Below are 25441 nucleotides of genomic sequence, written 5' to 3' on the forward strand. Positions count from 1 at the left end.
ATATGAAAACAAGAAATAAAGACACGGTACCATCCTATTTCTGCATGCTAGCAACGATCATATGAAAACAAGAAATAAAGACAGTACCATTCTATTTCTGCATGCTAGCAATAATCATATGAAAACAAGAAATAAAGACAGTACCATCCTATTTCTGCATGCTAGCAACGATCATATGAAAACAAGAAATAAAGACAGTACCATTCTATTTCTGCATGCTAGCAATAATCATATGAAAACAAGAAATAAAGACAGTACCATTCTATTTCTGCATGCTAGCAATAATCATATGAAAACAAGAAATAAAGACACAGCACCATTTACGGGTGCTCCAAATAAAAATAAAATGCTTAGGTTCAAATGGAACAAAACTAGAAAAACCTATACAGATTTTAGGAAAAAACAGGAGAAAATCTTTAGGACCTAGGGCCAAGAGTTGTTAGACATGGCACCAAAAGCACAATCCATAAAAGAAAAGAACTGATAAACTACCTCGACAAAATTAAAAACTTTTGCTCTTCGAAAGATCGAGTTTAAAAAGTGAAAAGACCAACTGCAGACAGGGGAAAATATCTGCAAATCACAAGTCAGATACTAGGCTTGTATGTAGAAGAAATAAATATCAAACAACAAACACGAATTAGAAAATAAGAGAAAAGACACAGACATTCAGAGGAGGACAAGCCACGAAGACGCTCGACATCCTAAGCTGTTAGGGAAATGCACCTTAGAACCGCAGTGAGATATTACTGCACACCTGTCCAAATGGCTAAAATACAAACTACTCGAGGATGCCGGAGAGGATGCAGAAACGCTGGAACCCTCTCGCTTGCTGTGGGAAGGGGAAGTGGCGCTGCTGCTCTGGAGAACAGCAAGTCCGCCTTCCGAACCTAAGTGTGCGCTTGCTACCCCCTCAACAACTGCACCCCAGGACATTTACCTGAGAAAACGGAACCTTCATGTGCACATGAAGACCTGTGGACAATGTTCATAGAACTTTTATTGACAACAGCCAACAGGGAAAACTCTTCAACAGTGTCCTCCAAACTGGGTTTCGTTCACACCACGGCGTCCCCTCAGCAGCAGAAGCGAGGGCTATGGATACACCCAGGAGCACAGGCCCCTGCTGACTGAGTACACAAAGCCCATCGTGCAGGTCACTCCCTGTGGACTCCACTCCCACAGCTTCCTCCAGGAACCAGGGGACAACAGGTGAGGACTCCATGAGGAGGGCTCATGTCTGCCGTGGCTGTCAAGGAGGCTCTAGGACCCGGCATCCAGGACAAGACAGGAGGATCTGGATCAAGTGTGCAGGGCAGTCACCCTGTCTTCCAGGGTCATGTTCCCAGCCACTGGGGGAAGGTGGGGAAGGGCACAAGGGATGCTGCTATTTTTGCAACTTCCTGTGAGTCTATAACGATTTCACAGAAAAAAGGAAAAAAGGCGGGAAAAAACACAAACAAGGGGTATAAGGAAACTCCCATGGGTGATGGAAATACTCTATACTTTTATGTGGTGGTGTTTCCCCACCAGTATACATTTCCCAAAACCCGCTGAACTGTACATTTAAAATGGGTGAAGTTTACAATTGTAATTCAATAAAGCTGTTAAAAAATTAACTAGTAACAGAAAAGAAATTTAATTCCCATAGAAAGACAGAAGGAATAAAGTAAAAAACAGCGTGAAGCAGGAGGTGAAAGCTCCCTTCAGAAGGAATAAAGTAGAAAACAGCATGAGGCAGGAGGTAAAATCTCCCTTTCATTTCCTTCATGAACCTTGTTTTGTGTATTTGGCTTTGGAATCATGCATTTTACATCATTTTAAACCCTAAAAATAAAATGAGGCTGGGTGCAGTGAATCCCAGCAGTCTGGGAGGCTGAGGCAGGCAGATCACTTGAGGTCAGGAGTTCGAAACCAGCCTGGCCAACACGGTGAAATCCCATCTCTACTAAAAATACAAAAAATCAGCCGGGCTTGGTGCTGCGTGCCTGTAATCCCAGCTACTCAGGAGGCTGAGGCACTGGGAGGCAGAGGCTGCAGTAAACCGAGATCACACCACTGCACTCCAGTCTGGGTGACAGACAAGAGTGAGACCTTGTCTCAAAAATAAAATAATAAAATAAAATAAAATGTAAAAACATAAAAGCTTAAGTATTCACATTAAATATAAACATTTTAATAATGTTTAAAATGATTTAAATATATTTCACTGACATTAAACATTTTAAGGATTTAAAGCATTCAATATAAAAATACAAAAAGCCATCTCTAAAACTTCAAAAACGAAGAGGAAGCAATACACTGAGCCGTGTGTCCGGTCAGGGGCAGGACACAGAAAGCATTTGTCAACAATGACATGTAGCCAACACCACAGCAGACACATTCCTGACACCACAGCTTCTGGGTGGGCGGAAGGCTGGGGGACCCGGCTCCGGATGGGAGTCAGGTGCTAGTGGAGACGGAGGGGCTGCTTCCCAGGCCGCCGCGCGCACACCACACACCGGGAGGGCTGCTGCTGGCTCTGGCAGAAGGTCCAAAGGCCTTGGTGCACAGACACGGCTGCAGATGCGTGGACAGTCCGTGGGGCTGCGTGAGGGTCCTCGTGACACGGCAGCGGGCTTCCGCAGTGCAGTGACTGATGGGGTGGCACGGAGGAAGCCGCGGCACCTCTCGTATCAGAAGTTCCACGGCTTCACTTCCACCTCATCCTGTTCGTCCTGGGTGAGTTACAATGTCCAGCCCACACTCGAGAGCAGAGAATGGCGCTCCACTTCTGAAGGGAGGAAGACCAAAGATTCTGTGGACATTCTTTAAACTGTTCCACCAGTGGCTTCTGATTAAAACCTGGTAATTTGACTGTACAGTTCTAGTTAGTGCCATATGCCCTAAGGACAAAAATTAAAATTTTGAAAAATATTATAAGCAAAAAAACCTTCCTTTTTTTTTTGAGACGGAGTCTCACTCTGTCGCCCAGATTGGAGTGCAGTGGTGCCACTCACTGCAATGTCTGCCTGCCGGGTTCAAGCGATTCTCCTGTCTCAGCCTCCAGAGTAGCTGGGATTATAGGCGCGTGTCACCACGTCCGGCTAATTTTTGTATTTTTAGTAGAGATGGGGTTTCGCCATGTTGGCCAGGCTGGTCTCGAACTCCTGACCTCAGGTGATCTGCCTGCCTTGGCTTCCCAAAGTGCTAGGATTACAGGCGTGAGCCACTGTGCCCAGCCTGATGAAATACATTCTTAATATTGACTTCATTTGTTTCTTTTTACTCTATAATGAGGCTAATAGAAAATGTAAAATTAGATGCACAATTCACATCACATACCTCATGGACAGAACAACTCTATGGGACAAAGACCCCGATCTCTGACAAACAGCGAAAAATCCCAGAAAAAAGGACAAAGGGAGAATTTACAGATTAAAGACTTAAAAGACATCAAAGAATCTTAGTGTGTAGACCCTGTTTGGAAACCAGTTCTGCAAATGGCACATTTAGGACACAGCCTTTTGGTACCGCTGGGTGTGTGGTGCCGCTGAGGAAGTTCAAGGCACCCACCGATTCAGCGAGACAGAGATTTTATAGGTATATATTTAGATACAGGGTCGCCTCCGTCTCCCAGGCTGGAGCGTAATAAAACAATCAAACTCTGGGTTCAAGGGATCCTCCTGCCTCAGCCTCCCAAAATATTGGGGCTATAGGCGTAAGCCACCACGCCTAGCCTTACTGTAAGATATGGCGATGGTTTTGAATGTTTTCGACGGACGTGATGGTGTGGTCTCGGGTTTGGTTCTGGTAACGGGCTGGGATGGCTCCTGCATGTGGGCCCCACATGCTGGGAACCGTCATCACCACTGTGTTCACCACACTCTCTCTCAAGACGGGCATACAAAACATCCCATAAAAATTTAAAAACTCAGTAGGGTGCGGTGACTCATGCCTGTAATCCCAGAACTCTGGGAGGTTGAGGTGGAAGGGATCATTTGAGCCCAGGAGTTTGAGACCAGACTGGGTAACACGGCAAGATCCCATCTCTAGATACATATAAAAAAAGATAATAATCTTAAAAGACAAAATGCCAGAAGCTGCAGAATGTGTCAAAGAAATGACTTCCTTATGTCTTAAAGAATCCTCATAATAAAGGACCATTTTAGAAGCAGACTATAAACACTGCAACAGACAAAAAACTCAAAACCCAACTCATGAGAAACACCTGGTGAGTGCTCTTCAGTTCCGTGAAGTCCTGGGATGGCCCAAACATCTCCGGCGGGCTGCACCTATTCAGAAGGAAACACCGAGCCCCCCACGTCCCGGAGGGCAGAGATGCCTTTCAGCTCCACACATCCTTCCACACTGGCACCACCTGCACCTGCAGCTGGGGAGGAACGAGCAGCCTGGGGGAGAAATGACACCCGCAGGCCAAGACAAATGCAAGAAAACTGAGCCTCATTCGCTGACTGATTCTCACCAACTTCCTCTACCAAATGAGGAGAACACATTCTCTTAAAGGATTTTGTGGGGATTAAATGAAAAAGTACTTGGTAAACAGTAAAGCACTATCTAAATCCAGTTATCATCACTGTAATGGCTTCAGAAAAAAGCAGAGGACAAACACAAGGAGAGAGGCGCTGATAGACCAGGCAGGGCTCTCCCTGGAGCCTGGTCTGCACTGCCCTCTTTGAGCAAAGTGCCTCGCTGCCCTGATCTCCCTAGTTTCACCCTCCACACCTCTAAGGAGGTTATCCTGGTACAACTGAGAAAGAAAGCAATTCACTTAGAAACATCCACTTCTTTCCTTTATGCTCATATTTTTTTATTACTCCTCAGGGCTGCTTTGTTTTTTAATGCAAGGGTCCACAGTTGAGAGCGTAATCACAAACTCAAGAAACAAGAGCTGCAACAGAACAGAGGGGCTGCCCCAGGCTTCTCAGCCACTTTCCCATCCCGCGCACACAGGGGATTTGACATGTGGTCCCCCAGAGCGACAGGGAACCCCCAGGGAACAAGGGTCCCCTGTGGGGCATGCAGAGGCACCTGCCCCTGGTCTGAGGTCACTGGATTCAGTGCCCAAGCTCAACAATGCTCTGGGAACTCTAGCACAAGGATGCAACACTGCATCCCAACTTTTGGGTCATGCCTAAGGTCAATTCCAGAATCATTTTAGCATGTTATACAGCCATTGAAAATAAAAAGTATTTTATTTTTTAAAGCAGCTTTAGGTTCACAGTAAAATTGAGCAGAAAGTACAGAGGGTTCCCCTGCACCCCGGGGCTCAGCATCCCCACGAGAGCGGCCGTTTGTTACAGCCGCGACCCCCTGGACACAGCATCATCACCCACAGGCCACACGACCTCAGGGTCCACCTGGTGCTGTGCAGTCTATGGTTGGATGAACGTATCCTGACGTGGACCCACCGTTGTGGTATCATACAGAGCAGTTTCACTGCCCCAGGTCCCTCGTGCTGCTGCTCCACATCCCTCCGTCCCTCCCTCTCCCCAGCCCCTGGCATTGCTGATCTTTGTGCTGTCTGCACAGTTCTGCCCTTTCCTGGATGTCAGAGTCGGACCTCTACAGCGTGTAGTCCTTAGAGACAGGCTGCTTTCACTCAGGCCTGTCTTCTCAGGCCTGGCAACTCATTTGTTTCTATGGCCTTGTAATATTCCGTTGTCTGGATGGACCTTGGTTGACTGATCCATTCACCCGCTACAGGACATCTTGGCTGCTTCCAAGTTTTGGCAATTATGAATAAAGCCATTTTGTGGAAGGGAAACAACACAGAACAGAAGATATCAGGGGCACTGCACACACCATCGTGGAAAGAGCCAGCAGTATTCTGTGAGCACGTTCTCGTATGTGAGCGTGTGCTGTGAACAGAGAGCTATGTTCCCGTATGTGAGCGTGTGCTGTGAACAGAGAGCTATGTTCCCGTATGTGAGCGTGTGCTGTGAACAGAGAGCTATGTTCCCGTATGTGAGCGTGTGCTGTGAACAGAGAGCTATGTTCCCGTATGTGAGCGTGTGCTGTGAACAGAGAGCTATGTTCCCGTATGTGAGCGTGTGCTGTGAACAGAGAGCTATGTTCCCGTATGTGAGCGTGTGCTGTGAACAGAGAGCTATGTTCCCGTATGTGAGCGTGTGCTGTGAACAGAGAGCTATGTTCCCGTATGTGAGCGTGTGCTGTGAACAGAGAGCTATGTTCCCGTATGTGAGCGTGTGCTGTGAACAGAGAGCTATGTTCCCGTATGTGAGCGTGTGCTGTGAACAGAGAGCTATGTTCCCGTATGTGAGCGTGTGCTGTGAACAGAGAGCTATGTTCCCGTATGTGAGCGTGTGCTGTGAACAGAGAGCTATGTTCCCGTATGTGAGCGTGTGCTGTGAACAGAGAGCTATGTTCCCGTATGTGAGCGTGTGCTGTGAACAGAGAGCTATGTTCCCGTATGTGAGCGTGTGCTGTGAACAGAGAGCTATGTTCCCGTATGTGAGCGTGTGCTGTGAACAGAGAGCTAAACCACTTTTCTCGCCACTAGCAGCAGTCAGGACAATTCAAGTGCTGGCCTAACTCGTTAAGAGCCCTCAACTGGTGGTCAGATATATCTAAGTTTCTCGATCTATAAAATACAGAAATAAGGCCAGGTGCAGTGGCTCACGCCTGTAAAACAAGCACTTTGGGAGGCTGAGGTGGGTGGATCACTTGAGCCCAGGAATTCAAGACCAGCCTGGATGAAACCCTGTCTCTTAAAAAAAAAAAAAAAAAAAAAAAAAAAAAAAAAAAGCCAGGCTTGCAGCCTGGGCAACAGAGTGAGACATTGTCTTTAAAAAACAAAAAAACAAAACAAAAAAACAAAAAAAGAAAGAAAAGAAAAGAAGAAAAAGAAAAGAGAAAAGAGAAAAGAAAAAACACCGTTTCCAGGCTGCGGGCGCTGGACAATGTCTGACGCCCGGCCCAGCCTCATCAACGGCCTGCACGATCCCTGCTGACGGGGAGTGTACTCCGCACGCTGCCAACACGGCCAAGTTTCTGAAGCTGGTGACACGTGAGGGAACCCAAGACTGAATGGAAACAACCTCCTCTCAGGTTCTCAGTGGGGCCGCCTCTTTTTTTTTTTTTTTTTTTTTTTTTTGAGACGGAGTCTGGCTCTGTTGCCCAGGCTGGAGTGAGCGGCGCCATCTCGGCTCACTGCAAGCTCTGCCCCCCTGGGTTCATGCCATTCTCCTGCCTCAGCCTCCCAAGTAGCTGGGACTACAGGTGCCGCCACCACGCCCGGCTAATTTTTTTTGTATTTTTAGTAGAGACAGGGTTTCACCATGTTAGCCAGGATGGTCTCGATCTCTTGACCTCGTGATCTGCCCGCCTCAGCCTCCCAAAGTGCTGGGATGACAGGCGTGAGCCACCGCGCCCGGCCCAGGTCCACCTCTTCTTGCCCCTCCGAGCCTGCCATTCTCTGAGGAGTCCTCTCTTCCTCCACTGCTTTGCTTCCTCTCACAAAGGGGGAATGTCCCACCACTTCCAACCCCAGGCTGGCAAAGTGACGAGAAAACACCCCACCCATGTGGGCAGCCGGCATGCGGCATGCCGTGGGGCCGTGAGAAGCAGCCAGGCGGGTAGGCCAGACCCTGACCCAGAAAAAGCAGAGCCCAGCACAGGCTCAGCCACGCTCCATGAGGGGCCACAGCCCAGGAGCAACATCCCAGGCACGCCCCAGGGACGAGCAGCACAGGCCGCCAACTACGTCATCCCATACTCACTTGTGCAAAACACCCTCGAACTGCACAAAGCCCAAATGTCCAGAGCAGAAGAGCAAATGAGTCCAGGCGGCCCCCGACACACGGGGCCCAGGTGTCCAGACAGCACACTGGATTCAAAGAGCAGACACGAGTGTGTTTGCCGCGGGCTTCTGCATGCATGAGGGCCCCGTGGTGCTAGGGGCCAGGCAGACACTCAAGAAGTGGGGTGGAGGGAGGTCCAGGAGTCCTGTCCTTTCACTGGGAGATCCCACAGGCACACGTGACATGAGCTCTATCATATGTGTATCTAAGATGTGTGCCATTTCCTGCACGGACGTTGTAGCTCAAAGAACAATAAAAAATGACTAAAATTGATTGCTGACCACTTCCCCAGATAACTAACCAGGACACACCCTGATGCCCCGTGTCCGGCCTGTGGGGGCACTGTGGAAAGCACAGGAAGTGAGCTCAGTGCGTGCCTTCCCCGTCGTCCTGGCTCAGAGATGCGGGGCCGGACCTGGGTGACAGCCTTACACCACCCGGAAGAGGCCAGTGCACCCCGAGGCAGGGGATGCCGCACAGAGGGCTCCGGTTCCTTCCAGCACAGGAACAAATCCACACCAGGGCATCCGTGCGTCCCACAGTCCCGGAAGCATGGGAGCAGCTCGAGGCCTCTGCATTCAGGGGTCTCTGCCGTCCTGGGCTCCAGGTGAGCGGGCTCCCCCCAGCACGCAGTGCGCAGTGGGTGAGGACAGGTGCTCTCGCTATGAACGCTGCACCACTCCGATAAAAGCCTGTGCGTGCCGCCTCAGGACCCTGTAGCAGAACAGCAAGTGGTGTCGTGTTGGCAGGGAACCTTTGGTTTGCAAAGCCCCGTCACACACACAAGCTGATGTAAGATGACAAGTCTGTCTCTGCACCTCAGCTGAGCCCCCAGGACATAGCACACGGGCGCCCAGGGCCTGCAAACAGCAAGGACCAACAAGGACCAAGGCATCACTGACCGTGAGAGGCCCCAGTGTGTGACCATGAGAGGCCCCAGTGTGGGTTCTCACAAGCTTGTTTTATGGTTTGACCCAGAGAGTACCTGTGAGTTTCCCCTACAGCCGGTGCTTCTAAAGGGCTAGGAGAAACGCAGGGCAGGATCCCCATAGGCCGGTAGCTGGCTGGCCAGACCCTGCCTGTGCTGAGGCATCTGCCGCAAACACGACCATGCAACATGCTTCAATATGCCCTGTGACTCTCTGAGATAGGTCTTTTATTAGAGTTTCTAAATTAAGAAGTGATGGCCAACATCACAGGAAACCTTAGATACTATTCCTGCCAGTTGGTTTGAAAAAGCTTTAACTGTTAATTTGCTGATCCAGTTTTCAGCCACACAGTTTTCTGCCATGTAATCCACAGAACCCAGGCCTCCGGCCACTTGTCCGGGATACCTCTGGAGCTCAGAGCCACTGTCTTTGTGGGCTACTCAAGACTTGAGGGGTTGATGCAAGAGCCACATCAACAGAGCCAGACCGAGTGCCTGGCTGGGAGCAGGTACTGGGGAGCAGCCACAAAATGCACACACAAACACGACTGCCCACACCTCCAAGATCATCATCAGACCTAGAGGGGGGTGTGCGTCCACAGACAGCACACTGGATTCCAAGACCCAGAAGGAAGGAGTGTGTTTGCTGTGTGCTTCTGTGGTGCTAGGGGCCAGGTAAACTCTGAAGGAGGGGCCAGAGGGGGTCCAGGAGGAGTCCTGTAGCAGGACATTGCCCAGATTTCCCACAATTTCCTCTCAAGTTAAGATCACAACCACCGTTTCTTCTACACTGGTGGGAACCCAGCACTTTAATGAGACACGAGGTTACAGCGACACTTGGTTAGGAAGGAAAGCCACATGCGGGTGCCACTCCTCCGGGCTGGGTTACAACAGGGAGCACAGGCACTAGGAGATCCGGCCCGTCCTAAAAGCATGGCCTACAAGGAGTCCCCACTCTCTACCTATCTGCTTCTAATGTTCTGACTACATGAAAGATGATAAAAGGATTTCAATACAAGTGTAACATTTTCAATATAAAGGAATGTCTTTCCATTAGAAAACAACTACAGGCCTGCCGCGGTGGCCCACGCCTGTAATCCCAGCACTCTGGGAGGACGGGCACGGTGGCCCAGGGCTGTGATCCCAGCACTCTGGGAGGCTCAGACAGTTGAGCTCAGACAGTTGAGGCTCAGACAGCTTGAGCTCAGGAGTTGGAGGCTAGCCTGGGCAAGATGGTGAAACCCTGTCTCTACAAACAAACAAACAACAACAACAACAAAAATTAGCCAGGTGTGGTGGTGCACACCTGTAGTCCCAGCTATTTGGGAGGCTGAGGTGGGAGGATTGCTTGAATCTGGCAGGCAGAGGCTGCAGAAAGTTGAGATCGCACCATTCTACTCCAGCCTGGGCAATAGAGTGAGACCCTGTCTCAAAAACAAACAAACATAAAAACAAAAAAATAAAAACCAAGTGCAAATTAAATGCTAAACACACAGATTAATGGATGAAGCCCAAATGCTCCCAAGGAAACGTCAGAAAGGAGAGGACTTCAGGAGGCTCAGAGTCCTCAGTGCCACGTGACCAAGCACAGCTGAGCACTGGGTCTTACTGGATTTGTCATCAGACACTCACAGTTTTCATCACTGTTAACCCTACTGCACAATATACAAACATGGTCTAAGCAATTTTATTTTACTTTATTTTATTTTTTGAGACGGAGTCTTGCCCTGTCGCCCCAGGCTGGAGTGCAGTGGTGCGATCTCGGCTCACTGCAAACTCTGCCTCCCAGGTTCACGCCATTCTCCTGCCTCAGCCTCCCGAGTAGCTGGGACTACAGGCGCCCGCCAACACACCCGGCTAATTTTTTACCTTTTTAGTAGAGACGGGGCTTCATCGTGTTAGCCAGGATGGTCTCCATCTCCTGACCTCATGATCCGTCTGCCTCGCCTCCCAAAGTGCTGGGATTACAGGCGTGAGCCACCGCGCCCGGCCTGGTCTAGGCAATTCTAACCATGCAGACCATGTGCACATCTTTCCTTGGTGGAAAGCAAGCTTGCCCAAGTCACACGAGCGGGGCTAGTGTCAGCAATGCCTGTTCCTCTCCCTCTGTTCTCTAATGGTGTGGCCTTCACTCTACTATGTGTGGAATCCCCCTCTATTGGGACCACAGCTCCTGGGCTGCAAGCACCTGCTGAGCATGAGGGTCCAGCTTCCAAGCTCACTATCCCATGGGTGACAAGCAACACTGTGACCCGCCTCCCACGTCAGCGGGTGCCAGTATCACGGTGGCTCCCTGTACCCCAGGACCACTGTGTTGCTCTGCCACTTAGGAGCCCCAGGAGCCCCCACTGTGGCCATCCAAGGACACTGCCCGTCAGGCTCCCAGGACGCTGGCCCAAGCACCCAGCTTCGGTGAGTGTGCCGCCCCCAGACCCACCCTCACTGTGCCAGGGGTGGGACCTCTGCAGCCCGTCTGCTGAGTGTCCAGGTGCTGCTGTGAGCCACACTGTGTCCTCCAGGATATGGGTCTCTGTTAGTCCCACCCCTACCAAGCCAGGACAGCCACCTATTTACAGGGGTGTTGACAAATACTGACTCCCTGCAAAATTAAAACATGGGTTTGAAAAGGGCCTGAGTGGAAATCCTATACTTAACACATATTGTTTTTTTTTGTTTTTTTTTAAAAAAAAAAAAAAAAAGGCTGGGCACAGTGGCTCACGCCTGTAATCCCAGCACATTGGGAGGCCAAGGTGGGAGATCACCTGAGGTCAGGAGTTCAAGACCAGCCTAGCCAACATGGTGAAACTCTGTCTCTACTAAAAATACAAAAATTAGCCGGGCGTGGCGGCGGGCACCTGTAATCCCAGCTACTTGGGAGGCTGAGACAGGAGAATCGCTTGAACCTGGGAGGCGGAGGTTGCAGTGAACCAAGATTGTGCCACTGCACTCTAGCCTGGGCAGCAAAGAGTGAAACTCCGTCTCAAAAAAAAAAAAAAAAAAAAAAAAAAAAAGAGCGAGCTTTTGCAGAAACAGGTTTAAAAGAAAAAATCATCTCTGCTCTTTTCAGCATTTAGAAAATCAGCCAGGCAAAACAATAATTTCCCTTTCTTAACTGAAAGGTTTGCCAAGTGAATACTTGGAGCAAAATAAGCCTAATTAGTAACAACTAAATCACCCAGATATAAACCCATAACGAAAGCACATAATGAAAGCACATGGGGACCTCCTTTTCCTCAAAGTCACCACCCAGGGCCTCAGTGGACTGAGAACCCCGGAAAGAACAATGTGTCCATCGCTCCTGACCTGAGTCTCTGAACCAGGCGCACAGACCTCCTGGGTAACCGCTGATGGGTGAGCGCTGCACCCCCAGGATCCCTGTAATTGCAGGTTCTCAAGAACACCAAGACCAGGACCATATCCCATCTAGAAACTTCTTCCTGTGTGATGCCCGTCAAAAGGTCCACTTTTCAGGCCATTATCACAATGAAGGTGAATTTTTGCTATTTAGGTCAAAATCACGCATTAGGCAATAAAAGGACCTAGAGATTTGTGAATTCCCCGAGTACAACCGAAGGAGTAAGAGGTGAGTAAGAGGGGCCCAGGTTTGCTTGAAGGCCTACACTAGCAAAAAAACAAAAAAAAAACAAAAAACAAAACCGAGAACTGGGAGACCCGGTCTGCAGCGCCACACCGGTCAGATCTGAAAGCCCCATGGTCCGAGGAGCCCATCCTGCCCTGAGCGCACGCAGCGTCTGTGAAGAGTCAAAGTGGCTCTTTTTCAAACCATTTCAGAAATTTAAATGAACCCTGAATTTATTTAGAATGGGTTATTATATTTTATGATTTCTACATAGAAAATATTTTCTAACCATATCATTTTATAACAAATTAGCAATAGCTAATGTTTCCTTTAAAATTTTTCAAGCACACAGAAAAGCATGAAGGAGAATACACACACATCCACCATCTGTTCATTTTGCCATATTTGCTTTAGAATTTTAACATTTAAAAATTACATAATGGTTGAAGCCCCTTATATAAGCCCCACCCTGCTCTGGTTCCTCCTCAGCTTCGATCTGATTTTGGGGCTCTTCATTCCTCTCGGTGCTTTGACGCTCACATTACACATAAGCCTACACCGAGGCCGGCTGCTGCTTTTGCAGGGAACGCACTGGACGGTTCCTGCCGCACCTTTTCCCTCCAAGTTGTGCTCTGGGGTTTATCTGTGTGGATACAGGCAGTTCTACTGTTCTTAATGATAACTGCAGTGTGCTCCTCCTTGTCTGAAAAATCCATCCTCCTGCTGACATTTGTTTTTTCCAACTTTTTGCGAATACAAACAACACTAAAATGAGTATTTGTCTGTTTCTTTACATATCTAAGGTTTATAACTAGAAATGGAATTTCTAGCAAGAAACTGTAAAATGCTTTGTAAAATGTCTGATGAAGTGTCACATTGTACAGTCATTCACAAACATGTCGTCTTTCACTTCTGATTAGGGCAGATGTCTTCTGTTGTAATTTTTGTTGTTGTTGTTTTTGAGACGGAGTCTGGCTCTGTCACCCAGGCTGGAGTGCGGTGGCGCCATCTCAGCTCACTGCAAGCTCCGCCTCCCAGGTTCACGCCATTCTCCTGACTCAGCTTCCCGAGTTGCTGAGATTACAGGCGTGCGGCACCTCGCCCGGCTAGTTTTTGTATTTTTAGTAGAGATGGGGTTTCACAATGTTGTCCAGGCTGGTCCTGAATTCCTGACCTCAGGCAATCCACCCGCCTCCGCCTCACTTTGGGAGGTGACGGGATTACAGGCGTGAGCCACAGCACCCGGCTCTGTTGTAAATTTTTTATCAAGCGATCTTGGTAGGAAAAGGGGAAAGTACTTTGCATGTCATCTTTTTTTCTAACAAGATTACATTCTACAAAAAGAGACGACATAATTAACAAATTTCATTTGAATAAAAACTATAAACTCAAGTGCTAACAGGAGGCTGTTCATTGGCAAAAAAAGAGCTCGGAAGAGGTGCAAGGACCCAGAGAGCTCTGAAACCCCAGAAATCACATAGAAAATGCACAGGTATGTGGACAGTCCTGGGGAGAGGAGCCACAGCTTTTGTCCAACTCTCAGAGAGTCCAGACCCAAAAAAACACTTAGGAAGGCACCTTTTCAACATCCAAACGTGGGCAGTGATGTGGGAGTGAACATCAGTCAACAGAATCCTGGACTCTACCTTCCAAAGCAGACCAAAGACTCACCAATACACCCAGAAAGAACATTTTAAAAATATAAATGACTTCAGAATCCTTTAACATATGCCCAGAAAAAAATTAGTAAGTCATAACCCAAGTCAAGTGGACTATTTATATGCAATATTAGAAAAGAAATGTCCTAAAGTCCACTGCGAAAAGCGTGAAGCCCGCAGCTCTGTTTCTGAGGTGAATGAGAAGTGAGACCGGTGGAGAAGACTGGAGTTCTGCTGCCATCATGGTAAGGAGAGCCGGTTTGGAAACAATGCTGTGGCTCCATTTCTCTCTGTATTAAATACACCACAGGGTTTTTCGTTTTAAATTATTAGTCAATCAGGCAATCAAACCAAAAGGAAGCAGACAATTTAAGTTGGAACACCGCAATCTGCAGATCCCCACAGGTTGGAGGGACGAGGCCCCAACGTGAACAGACCCCACCAGGCAGCTTCCCTGCCTTCCAGAAGGCCTGTGTGGGCTGCTGGGCTCGTCACCTTAGCAACAGCTCTAAACATATGTGCAGTGACACCAGCTGATTTCTGAAAGCTGTAAATAGAGGATAATGGCATAAAAAAAATTCCAGATTAAAGTAAGGGCCACCCACTGCCTCCTCTCCCACCGCATCCAGCCCTTACATCCCACTGTTAACACTGGGAGCAAGGCCACGTATGCAAACGTGGCTTTAGTTCCCTCACACACCTATTCATCTGCATAATCACATACCTACAAAAGCCAAGTAAGGTCCCTGGGTTAATAACTCTCTGCACAAAAATGTGCACAAACAAAAAGTGGCCAAGAGATGGCAGAGTCTGGCAAAGACGGACCAGCCCACAGCAGCCACGGCCCACTGCGGGAGCGCTGCATCTCCACCGCCCACAGCTCTGCTTCCCACCCTCTGCCTCACACCACCATAAGCACTTGGTCCCTTCTCTCAGGGCCCTTCCAGATCTTCGCATCTGGGCCTCAAAGCGCAATACAGGTAATGACAGGTAGGTCTCCAACAGGAGAGAGAAAAAGATGAGGTCAACTGCCTGGGCGAGGGTTCCAGGTGGAACATCGAGAGTTGCTGGTGAAGGAGAGCGATGACCCAAGTTCAGACCTCAGAATCAGTTTCTATCTTTGAAGAACGCAGTCCATTTCACCTGAGAGTCGGAAAACATGGAATTCCCCAGAGATGTTGAGGCCTTGGGAAGACGGCATTTAGTCCAGGATAAACCAGCAATACTCTGGACCAGGTTTGCACAGAGCTGGCCCAACAGGAACAACGCAAAGGGTGAAGAGGAACAGGCAGGGAGAGGCCAGTGTGAACTCCCTGCAGCCTGCGTGGCTCTCCCAGCATGCCACGTGCCTGCGCAGGATATGCCTTTTCCTTAATTCCCCTCTCTTATCTTTCTGAAGCATTATATGGAAAACTGGGTGAATAAATCCCCAAGTATGAGCTGACATTCTTAATAGAAAAAACAAACTTGATATTTCATGGTGTAAAAATCTATTTATGGGCCCTACAGAATTACTTCTCATTGTAGTCCTCATTAAAATTAAATACTAAATACTTTAAGGAAACACACAATTGCATGTTAAAACATGAAAAACGTTATTACAGAATAACCAAACTTTTGTTCCCTCGGAATGCCTTTCTGTGATAATTTATGCCCAACTGGTAAAAGAGTGGGTAAGGGACGGAGGTGAATGAAAAGGCGGCTCAGATCCCAGAGCTCAAAACAGGCGTCATTTACATGCTTCCTAATTCCGAATTCGGGATGTACAAACCAATAAAAACTAGGCACTCATGTCTGTTTGCAAATATAAGGGCTTTTTAAATTTTTATTTGAGACAGTCTTGCTCTTGTCACCCAGGCTAGAGTGCAGTGCTGCGATCTCAGCTCACTGCAGTCTCAGTCTCCTGAGTAGCTGGGATTACAGGTGTGTGCCACTACGCCTGGCTCATTTTTTTTTTTTTTTTTTTTGTATTTTTAGTAGAGATGGGGTTTCACCATGTTGGCCAGGCTGGTCTTGAACTCCTGACCTCAAGAGTGATCCGCCCACCTCGGCCTCCCAAAGTGCTGGATTACAGGTGTAAGCCACCGCGCTGGGTCTGAGCGCATTTTTAAAAAGCAATACCTGTTTCCAAAAAGAGAAAAATTAACATTTAGTTATAAGCTCCAACACTTTAATTGCTTAAACTGAATTTGTGGTAAATTATTCCAAAGTAAAAATCAGCTCAGATTTGTGTTTTTTGTGTAATCTCTTAAAAGCCAGGGTACACAGGTATTCCTAACACATAATGTACGTGTGAGCGAGTGAGCAAATCAGACAGAGCCTGAGGCGGGCTGGAGGGGTGGTGAGGGTGCGCGCAAAACACAGCGCCTCCTGTTGGATTTGCCGGAGAATTAACCTTGTTCAGAATCTCACCCCAGTCGGAAAACACAAGGCAGCAATGGGCCGGAACTTGGTCAGTCACATCCACAAACCACCAATTACCTTCACAGATCACGACTAACAGGTTTATTACAGATGAGTCACAGCTCATGTTTTCTTTTTTTTTTTTTTTGAGACGGAGTCTCGCTATGTCGCCCAGGGTGGAGTGCAGTGGCCGGATCTCAGCTCACTGCAAGCTCCGCCTCCCGGGTTTTTACGCCATTCTCCTGCCTCAGCCTCCCGAGTAGCCGGGACTACAGGCGCCCACCACCTCGCCCGGCTAGTTTTTTGTATTTTTTAGTAGAGACGGGGTTTCACCGTGTTAGCCAAGATGGTCTCGAACTCCTGACCTCGTGATCCGCCCGTCCTGGGATTACAGGCTTGAGCCACCGCGCCCGGCCCACAGCTCATGTTTTCAAGGAAGGGCCTCCAACTGAGCAGTCGCCAGTGCAGCCTGCGTCAGGGCACGCCTCCCTCCACCTGTCCCCCGTCGCCCACGTCTGACAGTTTACGCTTCGCAGGCTCTGAGGTTCCACCCCTCACTCCCATAGACCAACAGAGTAAGGAAAACGAAGGCACCTTGGAAACTACGGATCACGGGCTGCTTTGGGTGTAGGACATCCACCCCCTCACACTCACGGCCAGCTCTGACCGTCTGACCCCAGGTGCACACGACAGACACAAACGCCACTCCTCAAGTCCGGCGCCGCACCTCCAGCTCCCAAAGGAGGCTTTCGGTGCAGGACTTCCTGGGCCTCAGTCTCCTCAGCAACAGGCTGGGCACAATCCCTGGAGTCTGTGCTCTGGGAGGAGCACATGCGGGCAACCCTGGCTCAGGACAGCTTCCCAGCCTGTAAGTCATGACTAGGGCTTAACGATCCATTTCAAATTACATCTGCACGGTGCTGTACTTTCATATGTTATTTTATTTGGCGCCTCTAACGAGTCTAAGCTAACAGATGGTATTATTTCCACATTGCAAACAAAGAGGCGGGAGCTGCAACCATCCAAAGACACCCCCTTGCTGTGAATGCCTGGCCAGGCCTCCAGGCAGGACCACCAACTCCAGACCCCGTCAGGGCCAACCCAGGTCACTGCTGTCCGCACACTCCTGGAAAATATCCGTCTGTCTGAACTGAGTGACACAGATTTTACCCTCTTGAAGATACAATAATCCCATCTGCCAAGATGACCCACAAATAAAGGCTCCTCCTTGTCTGAACGCTGCCTCAGCGTCTGGGGGATAAGCCCACAATGCAAGCGTCCGGGAGGACACTCCAGGCCGAGGGGCCCAGGAATAAAGAGGGACAGAAATGAGGGCGCCCTCACGCACGCTGGGAGCTGCCCACACCTTCAGACTGGGAAGAACAAAGAGCTCCCAAGCACAAGGGCCCAGGAGCACAGTGGAGGGCCAGACGTGAGGCCAGAGGCGGCTAGAGCAGCAGCTCCCACCAACGGCAGACGAGGTGTGAGACTCTCAACCACCTTCAAAGTTTTCTCTTCATCTTCAAGAGAATCTCAAACTAAATTTTCCTTAGTTTTATCACCAGGCTCCTTGTAGAAAACACCAGTGAAAAAGAATGGTTGCCAGAACTGAAAACCACAGGAAAAAGCACAAACACACCACACAACAGAAGCACATGAGGCAGGAGAAAAGGCAAGGCCAAGACGTGCTCCAGGGAAGCCCAGCCCAGATGATTTCTCAACCACTTCATGCTTAAAAACTGCTTCACAGCCTAAAAGGGTACTAAAATCTGGGAGCATCCACCAGGAAATGGAAAAGGCAAACTCCCAACATAACCACAAAAGACACTATACAATCTCCAAACTGTAAAGATGAAAAAAAAAAAATGGAGCAGAAAAAAACATATATATCAGCTCCCTCCACCCCACCCTCAGCAAAAGGAGAGAGAGAGAGAAGACAGGACAAATGGAAAGCACTCGACACCACAAAACTCAGTGCCGTCCCTCCACCCACCCCACCTACCCGCCCCGGCACCGGGTGCCCCGTTCGGGAAGGCTCTGCCCTCGTGGGCGGACGAACGCTGGCTGCTATGAAGGGCCGGGACTGGGAAGCAGTCCTGTCCACTCCTCTGTCCCTGAAGCCACAGAAGGACAGCACCAAGCACGGAGGCAGAGACCAGTGGCCCCAGGCTCTCCGACTTTCAGCTTCCAGAACTGTGAGAAATAAATTTCTGTTCTTTATAAATGAACCAGTCTCAGGCATTCTGTTACAGCAGCATAAACAGGCTAAGGGAAAAAAGTAAAGGGACTAAGAAATCCAGTTAAAAGACCAAGTTTGTCAGAATGGAATGGAAAAAGTAATCCAGCTGGCTCAGCACGAGCTGAGTGACGTCTAATCCTTGAACAAACATTTCAGAAAAGACACACCAGGTACCTACTGCGCACGCCAGGTACATAACTGCGCACACCAGGTACATACTGTGCACACTAGGTACATAACCGCGCACGCCAGGTACATACTGCGCACACCAGGTACATACTGCGCACACTAGGTACATAACCGCGCACACTAGGTACATACTGCTCACACTAGGTACATAACCACGCACACCAGGTACATAACCGCGCACACTAGGTACATACTGCGCACACTAGGTACATACTGCGCACACTAGGTACATACTGCTCACACTAGGTACATAACCGCGCACACCAGGTACATACTGCGCACACCAGGTACATACTGCGCACACCAGGTACATACTGCGCACACCAGGTACATACTGTGCGCACCAGGTACATAACCACGCACACTAGGTACATACTGCGCACACCAGGTACATAACCGCGCACACTAGGTACATACTGCTCACACTAGGTACATAACCGTGCACACTAGGTACATACTGCGCACACCAGGTACATAACCGCGCACACCAGGTACATACTGCGCACACCAGGTACATAACCGCGCACACTAGGTACATACTGCGCACACCAGGCACATAACCGCGCACGCCAGGTACATACTGCGCACACCAGGTACATACTGCGCACGCCAGGTACATAACCGCGCACGCCAGGTACATAACCGCGCACACCAGGTACATAACCGCGCACACTAGGTACATAACCGCGCACACCAGGTACATAACCGCGCACACTAGGTACATACTGCGCACGCCAGGTACATAACTGCGCACGCACGCTAGGTACATAACCGCGCACACCAGGTACATACTGTGCACACCAGGTACATACTGCGCACGCCAGGTACATAACCGCGCATGCCAGGTACATAACCGCGCACACTAGGTACATACTGCGCACACCAGGTACATAACCGCGCACGCCAGGTACATAACCACGCACGCCAGGTACATACTGTGCACACCAGGTACATAACCGCGCGCACCAGGTACATACAGCGCACGCCAGGTACACACAGCGCACGCCAGGTACATAACTGCGCACACCAGGCTGGGCTTCCTCTATCAATGCTGGGTACAGACTTGAGACCAGAATGCATGCCAGGAGATAAGGTGAGCCACTATAATATGGCAAAATGTTTCTTTCACAAGAGAGCTAAGATGGTCCAACATTTATACAAATAAAAGTCTCCGAGTAAAGAACAAGAATCAATAGAACAGGCCAGACACAGGCTCACTCCTATAATCCCAGCACTTTGGGAGGCCAAGGCACGCGGATCACTTGAGGTCAGGAGCTCGAGACCAGCCTGGCCAACATGGTGTGACCCCATCTCTACTAACAATACAAAAAAAAAAAAAAAAAAAATCAGCCAGGCGTGGTGGTGGGTGCTTGTAATCCCAGCTACTCGGGAGACTGAGGCAGGGAAAGTCCCTTGAACCCAGGAGGCGAGGCTGTAGTGAGCCTAGATCACACCGCGGCCTCCAGCCTGGGCGACAGAGGGAGACCCCGTCTCGGAACACAGAAAATGAGCCTTGACCATGCAGCAGACATTAAAGGGCCTTTCAGTAGAGAACAGACGAGGAGGTAACCCCAACCCGAACTACAAGACAGAAGATCTGAAAGCAAGACCAAGCTGGAGCTAACAAGCACATATAAAATAATCCAATAATTACATATATAACAATCCAATAATCACGCAATCCCCATTTTTCAAGCTCCCAGAGAACAACAGTCATCCAAGCCTAATCACATATACAACTACACTGTAAGCCTAAAAACTGCGACAATGCAATTCAGATGGGAGGACGGTGACTAGAAAACAAGACCTTGAATCCGGGAGTTAAGAAATGCATTTCTAACTACCAGGGAGGAGGAGGACCAGAGTAGGAGTTTAAAATACTCAAAATTAGAAATGACAGAGATGCTATATAGCAAATTGGGAGATCCAGGTAAAGTAGATGTTAGAGGGAATTGTATTTATATTTATGGCTAGAAGGCATCCCAATAAAGAGACTCTAAAAGCTAGAATACAACTAAAAGAGAAGAAAACCATGAGAAATGTAGGAACATAAATGAAACAAAAAGCAAACATGTAACAGAGGTTAAAGTCAAAGGTGAGTTTTATTTTAAATGAACAATAAAACAGAGAACAAGCTAAATGACACAACAGGAAGGCAACAAGACCAAATAGGAAGGTGCGAACTTTCTGCAAAGCAAATGGCCCAATCCCCACAGCTGGTCAGTAGCAGGAAGGGAAGGCTCTGCTGGGCAAAAGGCCAGCTACAAGGGGTGACTGAGCACGTGGGCTGGGCTCAGGCTGGAGTGAGGCACTAGGCCCATGGGGGTGCCTCTCCTTCGTCTGGGCTTCGGAGGAAACAGCAAGCAGCTTGCTGAAATGGAAATGTGAATGAAAAACACTGCCACAGCAGCACCTGGGCAGGGCTTCTTTACATCTCTGGCAGTGTAGCCTCGACAAGCTGACACATAAGCCTGACTGTCGCACACGTGTGTACGTGTGTGTGTGAACATGCACACATAAAAAAAGTGCTCTTCTCCAGGTCATGAAAATGTGATTATTTTACATTCCATTTCTTTATCAGTTTTTCCTAATTTTCTAAAATGTTGAATATTGCTTCAGTAATAAAGGTTACTTTTTTAAAAAGAGAACTCAAAGAGGTGACCGCAAACATCTCCAACATTAGGAAAAACGAATTCAGTTTTTCATCAGTGAGAACGGTGTCAGTCAGCTGTAGGTGTTTCTCAGAATGTCCTCCATCAGGCTGAGGAAACTCCCTTCTGTTCTTACTTTGCAGAGCACTTTCCTTATGAATGGGTATGGAATTTTGTCAGTTTTCTTTCTCTCTTTCTTTTCTTTCCTTTTTTTTTTTTTTTTTTTTTTTTGAGACAGCATCTCACTCCGTCACCCAGGCTGCAGTGAAATGGCGTGGTCTCGGCTCACTGCAGCCTCTACCTCCTGGGCTCGATGGATCCTCCCACCTCAGCCTCCTGAGTAGCTGGGACCACCAGCACACCACCATGCCCAGCTCATTTTTGTGTTTTTTTGTAGAGACAGGGTTTCACCATGTTGCCCAAGCTGCCCTGCAACCCCTGGACTCGAGCTGTCCTCCCATCTCAGCCTCCTAAAATGTTGGGGTTACAGGCATGAGCCACCATATCTGGCCTCAAATACCATTTTTAAAAAAATCTTCTCAGATGATCTTATGGCATTTCGTTTTTCTTATGTCAATATGGTACACGACATTGATTTTTAAATGCTAAACGAAATATGAACTTCTGAGAGAAATCCCACTTGTTCTTGAGGTATCATCAGCATTCTTTCTTCTCCTATAACTTAATTTACGTCTGTATTATCATTATTCTTTCCATCTCCCATAACTTAATTTACGTCTGTATTAATGTGGGTGTTTCTCTAATTTTGGCATCAAGGTGTCCCTGACTCATAGAAAGACTGGGAGGTGCACCCTCCTCTGTTGTGGAAGGGCTTCTACGTAACTGACTTTAGTTAGTCTTTTAGCGTATGGTACAAACGACCAAGTAAGTCATCTGGGACTGAAGGTTTCTTTGTGGGAAGGGTGTTAACTAAAATTTCAATTTCTTTAATAGACATAGGGCTATTTAAGCTATCTATTTCTTCTTTAGTAAGCTAAAGTAGTTTGAGTATTTTAAAGAATTTCTCTATTTCATCTAAGTTGTATAATTTATTGGCATAAAGTTAACAAAATTTCCTTATTGTCCTTTGAATGGCTATAGAATCACAGCAATGTCCCTTTTCTCATGTCCACACTAAAAATTTGTTGCTTCTTTTTCTCCTGATCCATTTGGCTAAGGGGCTACCAGTTTTATTGTCTTAAAACAAAACAAAACAAAAAACCCAGCCGGGCGTATCACCTGAAATCAGGAGTTCAAGACTAGCCTGGTCAACATGGTGAAACCCCGTCTCTACTAAAAATACAAAACTAGCCAGGCGTGGTGGCAGGCACCTGTAATCCCAGCTACTCAGGGGGCCGAGGCAGAAGAATCACTTGAACCTGGGAAGCGGAGTTTACAGTGAGTCTAGATGCACTCCAGCCTGGGGGACAGAGTAAAACACCATCTCAAAAAGTAAAAAAAACAAAACAAAAAAAAGAATAATAATTATAGTAATCAAGACACTGTGGTATTATTAGCAAAAGAATCGATAAATAGAATGATGGAACAGAAAAGACCAAAAATAGACCCACACAAATATAGTCAACTAATTTCTTAACAAATGTAAAGCAACTGAATGGGAAAATAATCTTTTCAACAAATGATGCTGGAAATAATTGAAGATCCTCATGCAAAAAACAAAAACCTCTAATCTTACCTTATGCCATACACAAAAATGAAGTAAACGAGTGAAAACTATGTATCTCCTTGAAGAACACATGCTCTACGATGCTGGGTTAGGAGATTTCTTAAAGATACAAGCACAAAGTACCCAAGACAAAACTATGAAGTTGGGCTTCATCGAACGAAAAACTTCAGCTGCTCAAAAGACACTATTAAGAAAATAAAAATACATGCCAAATACTGGTTAAAAAAAAAAATTTCAAACAACAAATAGCTGGTAAAGGACCTGTGTCTAGAATCTATAAAAAACTCTCAAAAGTTAGCAGACAACCCGAGTTTTAGAAATGAGCAACTGGCAGATATGAAGATGAAGACAGATGCTTCACCAAAGCAAATACGTGGATAGTCCCTCCCCCCACCAAACAGCCACATGACAAGACAAGCAACATCATTTGCCATTGGGGCACTGGAAAATAAAACCACAATCCACTAAAATGGCTAAAACGGAAAAGACGGACTGTACCACATAACGGCAAGGACAGCAAACAGAATTCCCATTCACTGCTGGTGGGAACACAAAACTGCATGGTCCCTTTGGAAAAAAGTCTGTCAGGTTCTTAAAAAGTTAAACAATCACAGAACTTATGACCTGGAAACTTATGACCTGGATGTGAAGAAGTACCACATCCAGCCATCTGATGCTTTGCATGCAACTACTCATATTAGCTGGATTCCCAACAGCTAAAACTAGGAAACAATGGACATGTGTGTAACTGCTTATTGGATGAACATGTGACATACTTAACCCCCAAAAAAGCAACTTAGCAACCTACTGACATACACCACAGAACCCAGATCACTCTCAAAAGGAGGATGAAACATACCAGACACAAGACTCCACACTCAAGGTTTCCATTCATATTAAATTCTAGAAAAGCAAAACCTACAGTGACAGAAAGCACATCAGCACCCTGGGTCCAGGAAACAGGAGGATGTGCTGCCGCAAAGGGGAAAAGGGGACCTTTCCTGGGGTCATGGAAATGCTCTGTATCATGACTGTCATGGTGGGAACAAGACGGTTCCAACTGATTTGTTAAAACTCTCACATCTGTAGTCATGAGGGACGTGATGCTTCGGTCAACAGGCCACACTCACGATGGTGGTATGAGGTACCATAAGATGCTATCGGAGCAGAACGGGTCCCATGGCATAAACACCTACCACTGTGTAACGATTTCTTTACACGATTCAGCACGGTGACTCAGCAACAGGCTCTACCATGCAGCTCAGGGGTGTGGGAGGCTCTGCCTTCTAGATCTGTGTACACGCACTCCACGACGCTCACAGGACAAGATCACCTAACGATGCATTTCTCTGGATGCATCCCCCAACCCCTATTAAAATCGGTGCATTCCACAGTATTTAAACTGTACCTCAAAGAAGCTCTAAGAGAGAATGCAGGGCAGTAGACGATGGCAGGCACCGGAGCTCGTCAAGAGCACTGCTGCGAAGGAGAGCAGAGAGGTGGCGGCAGCTGGAGGTGGGCGTGGGTGAGGGGTTCCCCGGCAAAGAATGAAATCAAATACTGATCACCCCACACCCACAGGCCACCAAACACATCTGGAAAAGCAGAACACGTTCCTGGCGGGGATGGCATCCAGGGCCCTAGGGAAGGACGACCAGATCCCGACAGGAGCAGGAAGAGGCTGTCCTTGATCCTGAGCAGGCAGCACTTCCAAGACGGTCTCCAGGGCCTGGGGGATGGAGGTGCGCAGGTGGCTGACTTTACCACACACCCTCCACTACCTCTTCAAATCACTCCAGGCATTCATTACCCACTACACAAAATAACTGATTCTCATTTCATAAATATATGTATTCAAAGAGGATCCTAGCAAACTTTTTCAAGAAAACACTGGATACAGACTCTCCGGCATGTCTGTAAGTTAAGGCACGGAGATGAGGCTTCTCTCTGTGTTTGGCATTGAGGCAATGCTGCTGTGTGCACTGCAGACACAGGTCCCGTGACCTGGGCACAGGTTTCCGTCATGCCACACAGCATGCAATTCCATGGACGCAAAATGACCAGAAAGGCAGACCCAGAGAGAAAGCGGAGGCTGGAAAGGGGGGGGACAGAGAGTGACGATTAAAGGTCCAAGTTTTTCTGAGGTGACAGGAATGTTCTAGAACTGACAGTCCTGGTGGTTGAACAGACCTGTGAATACACTAACAACCTTTGAACTGTATGCTTTAACTGGGTAGGCCGACGGTCTGTCAATCCTCTCACTCAAGCTAATATTATCTCTTT

At 48.0% G+C, this 25441-nt stretch overlaps 1 protein-coding gene across 42 annotated transcripts in view; it reads right to left on the reverse strand.

Annotated features, from left to right (window-relative positions):
* Nucleotides 1-25441, reverse strand: part of ANKRD11 (ankyrin repeat domain containing 11) — a 235407-nt gene that overhangs the window by 68201 nt on the left and 141765 nt on the right. Inside the window, exon 3 of one of the 42 annotated variants that reach the window (XM_077986772.1) lies at nt 2502-2773. The exons of the other annotated variants lie outside the window; for them this stretch is intronic. The gene's annotated coding sequence lies outside the window, so the exon portion shown is untranslated. The remainder of the gene's footprint in view (nt 1-2501; nt 2774-25441) is intronic. 42 annotated transcript variants of the gene reach the window in all.

This window comes from Macaca mulatta, chromosome 20, assembly GCF_049350105.2.
Source record: "Macaca mulatta isolate MMU2019108-1 chromosome 20, T2T-MMU8v2.0, whole genome shotgun sequence".
In the NCBI taxonomy this organism is placed as follows: Eukaryota; Metazoa; Chordata; class Mammalia; order Primates; family Cercopithecidae; genus Macaca; species Macaca mulatta.